Source organism: Scylla paramamosain, chromosome 6 (genome assembly GCF_035594125.1).
Source record: "Scylla paramamosain isolate STU-SP2022 chromosome 6, ASM3559412v1, whole genome shotgun sequence".
Classification (NCBI taxonomy): Eukaryota; Metazoa; Arthropoda; class Malacostraca; order Decapoda; family Portunidae; genus Scylla; species Scylla paramamosain.
Genome location: NC_087156.1, coordinates 32720997 through 32726996, shown reverse-complemented (window position 1 = coordinate 32726996; position 6000 = coordinate 32720997). Strand labels below are relative to the sequence as shown.

At 43.5% G+C, this 6000-nt stretch overlaps 1 protein-coding gene across 1 annotated transcript in view; it reads right to left on the bottom strand.

The window, feature by feature from the left end:
• Nucleotides 1-6000, bottom strand: part of LOC135101618 (uncharacterized) — a 112287-nt gene that overhangs the window by 85744 nt on the left and 20543 nt on the right. Inside the window, exon 2 of the mRNA XM_064005846.1 lies at nucleotides 3391-3542. The gene's annotated coding sequence lies outside the window, so the exon portion shown is untranslated. The remainder of the gene's footprint in view (nucleotides 1-3390; nucleotides 3543-6000) is intronic.

The window sequence follows — 6000 nt, the reverse complement described above, 5'->3', positions numbered from 1 at the left end:
TGTGTGTGTGTGTGTGTGTGTGTGTGTGTGTGTGTGTTTCTGTTTGTCATCCTGTCTATGTATCTGTTTGTCTGTATATTTTTTGTCTGGTTTACATTCACCGAGTCTCTCTCTCTCTCTCTCTCTCTCTCTCTCTCTCTCTCTCTCTCTCTCTCTCTCTCTCTCTCTCTCTCTCTGTCTATCTGTCTTTCTATCTATCTATCTATCTATCTATCTGCCTACCTATCTATCTGTCCATCTATCTATCTATCTATCTATCTATCTATCTATCTATCTATCTATCTATCTAACTATCTATCTCTCTCTCTCTATCAACCTATCTATCTATTTACTTGAATAGATGATAAGACATAAAACCACCAGCAGAAGCAGCAGGAGGAGGAGGAGGAGGAGGAGGAGGAGGAGGAGGAGGAGGAGGACGAGGAGGAGGAGGAGGAGGAGGAGGAGGAGGAGGAGGAGGACGAGGAGGAGGAGGAGGAGGCAGCCAACGCAGGTATATCCGGTCCACCTTGACCGCGGACCCTCATCTTTCCTATCCTCCTTCATCCTTCCCCCTCCACTTCCCCTCTGCCTCCTATATCACTTTTACATATGAAAATTTACTACTCTTGTTTCTTCTTCTCCCTATATTTTTGAGTCTATCCTAGCAATATATTACGTTTTTTTTTATATAGTCTCAGTTTCCTTTAAAATACTAGTGTGCTCATATTTATGGTCATTTTTTCTTTCCTGTTGCTGGTGTCTGATTTTTTTCTCCTTAATTAAAAGCTTCGTATGACCTTGTGGTTCCTCTCCTCTTTGCCTATTGAGTTTCTACTGTCTCTGTCTTGTATATTATCCTTGTTCTCATTCCCTTGCTCTTCTTTCTTCACTTTCTCTCCTCTTAATCAGTAACTACAACAATATATGATACTAAACTCTATTCATTTATTTATTTGAATTTAGCATGACATGAGAAGGTTAAGAAACTGTGGCACTGATGTATAGGATGATGTAGTTATACGTCTACATTTCTTTTATTCATTATTATTGTTATTATTTGGTGTTACTTTTATTTTGTACTTAATGTGTTTCATTGCCTTTAAAAATCAAGGTTACAAAAAAGTTACTACTACCACTACTATTACTACTACTACTACTACTACTACTACTACTACTACTACTACTATTACTACTACTACTTCAACTACTACAGGTGCCCTAGCTTCTACCATAACAAGATATAAAAACCTAATACGAGAAACATTGATTATCGTCTTGTCTCCCGAGTCCTGCAACACAATGACATCATTTACGTGCAATCAAGTCCTCCTTCATTCCTGCACCTTATTTACCTTCCACGTGAACCCGTCAAACCAGGTATAGGCAGGTAAATAAGTAAAATAAATACAAAACCACCTGCCAACCCTCTTTTTTTTGTGGTATTGGTAACTTAGTAGTCAGCAGAGACCGCCCTTCAAAATACCTGCATCTGAGACAGTGAGGTGAGTGCGTAGGAAAGCGAGCAGAATGTGATTTGTTATAGAGCCACACTGTCAGGGTGATCGATGTGGCGGCGTCATTATGCTAAGAACGGTCAGTTTATCATCATTCCTTTCCCCTCTTCATCTCCCTCTCTCTCTCCTTCTCTCCCTCTCTCCCTCTGTCATTTTCCTGTCAGTCTGTCTACTTTCCTGTCTTTGCTTCTGTTGGTTTTGTTTGTTTGTTTGTTTGTTTGTTTATATGTGTGTGTGTGTGTGTGTGTGTGTGTGTGTGTGTGTGTGTGTGTGTGTGTGTGTGTGTGTGTGTGTGTGTGTGTGTGTGTATTACTCTCTCTCTCTCTCTCTCTCTCTCTCTCTCTCTCTCTCTCTCTCTCTCTCTCTCTCTCTCTCTCTCTCTCTCTCTCTCTTGCTTTTGTTTTTATTTTTACTTTCTACCTTAATCTCTCTCTCTCTCTCTCTCTCTCTCTCTCTCTCTCTCTCTCTCTCTCTCTCTCTCTCTCTCTCTCTCTCTCTCTCTCTCTCTCTCTCTCTCTCATACACTTGGCGGTCACGTTTTCTTCTTGCCCCTTACATCAGTCAGCCACTTAAGTGCCTCGTTGGCTGAAGGACTGGCTAGAGTCAGCGAGGCAGTGAGTAACATGTTGCAACGTCCTGTCTACCTTTCTCCTGGCTTTCCTTTCCTCAGTGTGTTTCCTCAAAGCTCCCCCGCGTTATTGGTGGGAGTGGTTATTCCAAGGCACTGTTTGTATGTATGTAAGTAGCTATGGTCTTGATTTTTCATGGCTAGTTTTTTTATGATTTATATTCTGTCTGTCTGTCTATTTGTTTGTTTCTCTCTCTCTCTCTCTCTCTCTCTCTCTCTCTCTCTCTCTCTCTCTCTCTCTCTCTCTCTCTCTCTCTCTCTCTCTCTCTCTCTCTCTCTCTCTCTCTCTCTCTCTCTCTCAAAGAAGAAGAAAGGGAAAGGAAAAGGAAAAGTGATCGAGGGAGGTAGGGAGAGAGGGAGGGAGGGAGGGAGGGAGGAAAGAAGACAGGAAGCCTCTGGAGAATTGCGCAAGATTCCGTAGATGTTTGTAGCTTAGAAGAAGGAGGAGGAGGAGGAGGAGGAGGAGGAGGAGGAGGAGGAGGAGGAGGAGAGCCGCACGATTTCCCTCCCACTCTTCCTCCGTCTCGACCCTTTCTCCTCGTTAACCTCCGTCTGTCTGAATGTATGTCCATCCGTCCATATATGAGTGTGTGTGTTGGTCTGTCTTTTGTCTGTCTGTCTGTCTGTCTGTTTATCTATGTGTATCTGCCTATCTCTGTCTTTGCCTGTCTGTCTGTCTGTCAGTCTCTCTCTCTCTCTCTCTCTCTCTCTCTCTCTCTCTCTCTCTCTCTCTCTCTCTCTCTCTCTCTCTCTCTCTCTCTGTCTAACATCAGGGAAAATCTCACGTAATTCCTTTGATGTCAAGAGAACAACAACAATATTAATTACGAAAGCAAAAAAAACAGCAACAACAGTGATAACGACAATAATAATACATTAATTACGAAGAAGAAGAAAAAAAAGAAGAAAAGAAGAAGAAGAAGAAGAAGAAGAAGAAGAAGAAGAAGAAGAAGAAGAAGAAGAAGAAATAGTAGCAGCAGTAGTAGTAGTAGTCGTAGTAATAGTAGTAGTAGTAGTAGTAGTAGTAGTAGTAGTAGTAGTAGTAGTAGTAGTAGTAGTAGTAGTAGTAAGAGGAGGAGGAGGAGGAGGAGGAGGAGGAGGAGGAGGAGGAGGAGGAAGTTAAGGAGGAGGAGGAGAAGGATGATGTAGAAGAAGAAGAAAAAGAAGAAGAAGAAGAAGAAGAAGAAGAAGAAGAAGAAGAAGAAGAAGAAGAAGAAGAAGAAGAAGAAGAGGGAGAAGGAGACCAAAAGCTGAACAGTTACTCACTCTCGCTGCAGGAGGAGGTGGGCTCGGCTACCTTCTGGGGGCGGGGGGCCGGGGGTGTTGGCTACAGCAGGAGTGCGTCCTCTGTTTGGCTTGTCCTCGAAGGTGTTGTCACGTCGGTTGCCCGCTGAGAGACGTCCCGAAATCTTCCTTCCCTGGAGATGAAGAGAGGGAGACTATGTTAATTTTACCCCCAAAGAATAACCAGTCACATTAAGAGAACCACGTTAATTAAGGAGATCATGTTAATTCTACTCCAAAAAAAGAACAATTCAGAGTGCAAGTAACAAAAGAGATCATGACATAAGTTTCGTTTGGATGAGTTTGGATGCGTTTGGAGGAAGATAAGTTTGGGTGAGTTTGGAGGAAGATAAGTTTGGATGAGTTTGGAGGAAGATAAGTTTGGATGAGTTTGGAGAAAGATAAGTTTCGTGTGGATGATTGTAATGGAGGATGAGTGTGATGGAGGAAGGATGAGTGTAATGGAGGAAGATAAACCGAAAACAAATCATATTTTTAAGGTATAACTAAGCCGTATAGGGATTTTCATATAACGTAGGAGAGGAAACTTGTAGTCTTATTTCAGGCAAAGTCGAAACATACGATTTTATTGATGGAGGAGGAGGAGGAGGAGGAGGAGGAGGAGGACATTTTAACCTCACATAAATCAGGGAAAAAAAAAAAAAGAAACTTCAAGGGAAAGAGTAAAAGTCACTTATTTACTTTTACTTCCGTTTATTTTTCTCTCTCTCTCTCTCTCTCTCTCTCTCTCTCTCTCTCTCTCTCTCTCTCTCTCCTCTCTCTCTCTCTCTCTCTCTCTCTCTGGTTGCTGGCTGAATGCAAAACGAGTCGCCCGGAGCAGGAAGGCGTGTTATAAATGTCATGTGAGGCTGTGGTTGGGTTACTGTGCAGTGCTGACATTTACGTGGGTTCCCGCTTATGAAGACAAGAGTGAGGTGCGCGAGTGGGACGGATTGGAGCGATAACGTTGTCTCGCTTCCTCCTTCCCTGACGAACGTGGAGGGATGAAAGTATTGGGGCGTGAAGTAAGAGAGGTGACGGTGATGGTGATGACGGGCGTGTGCTGCTTGCTTCTCTTTGGGGCCGTGATGATGGTGATGATGGTGATGATAATGATGGGCGTGGTGGTGCTGTTGTTGGTGGTGGTGATAGTGGTGGTGAACGAAGTGGTGTTAAGTGGTGATTATTAAGTGGTGGTGATAAGGTTTTACTGTAGGTGTGGTAGCGGTGGTGTTGAGTTTAGTAAGAGCTTTATTGGTGTTAGTAGTGGTGATGGTGGTGGTCAAGAAGGAGGTAGCGGAGGAGGTAGTGGTGATGGTATTAGTGACAGTGGTTGTGGTGGTGGTGGTGGTGGTGAAGGTGTTGGTGGTGAAGGCATAAACAAAAGGTCGACATTTACTTCCCTTGCTGCCTCTCACCCTTGACCCTCCCTGCGTCCCTTCACATAAGGCTCATAACTTTTAATTTCATCCGGAGAAACTTCACATGACCTCCAGTGCGAGTTGCCTTTGTTGGTACCACTGCTTGAGAGAGAGAGAGAGAGAGAGAGAGAGAGAGAGAGAGAGAGAGAGAGAGAGAGAGAGAGACTTAACCACTACGCAACAGAACATTTGTGGTTACTGCTGCCACTGTATTTATGGTGAAGCGGGTGACCCCTTCCTCACCAGACTCACTCATGTCCCGCCACTCCCTCGCCGCTCCATGAAGAGAGAAAGAAAAAATCAGGTTACCGGAGCAGCGCAGGATATTAAGGTTTCAGTGCCTCCTGAATCATCGCCTCTCCCCGCCACCCATCCCCCTGAGCGTCTGTTTCATAATATTCATGCCGCGGTTACCAATACTAATTAACAACTCCTGAGCAAGACATGATATATAGTTTTAGTTTTTATGCTTTGTTCATTTTTAACGATAATACTTGGACACAAAAGAAACACAAAGGTAAATCAAACAGCACCAGACTTTTAGGTCCTTACGGGGGCATCTGCGATATGCTATACTATTTTAATGTAAGAGATAAAGAGATAGGGGTTAGTACAATTTAAGGCTGCTCTCCATCACTGCAATAAAGGCGCACTGTTCGTTATCAATTTCCTTTCGATTTTTATGTAGCGATGTGACGACAAACGTGAGGGACTCGTATCACACACCGATATGACACAGTTTAATGTTTATACGTCCACTTGATTGGTAGTTTTCTGCAAATGTGGGTGATGCAGTGCACACCACCACTCTGCAGGGCCGCTGTGGTGTTGATTGTTGTCGTGGTGTTTGAAACAGACTATTGCTGTACATGCCTTCATTCCCATCACACTGACTTTAATCTATTTGGAAAATCTTAAAAATAAAAAAAAATGTGTTTGTGTGTGTGTGTGTGTGTGTGTGTGTGTGTGTGTGTGTGTGTGTGTGTTGTCGGTGTTCTAGTTAGCAGTGTGTGTGAGACAGTGACTGGTGAGCTGTGAGTAGAATGACCGGTTGCCACGATAATTTTTTAGGTATTTTGAAAAGGAAGGTAATTAGGAGATCAAAGGAGCCGCGGGTGAGTACGAGCATCATCAGAAAGATACGAGGGATACGCAGTGAGGATACGCAGGT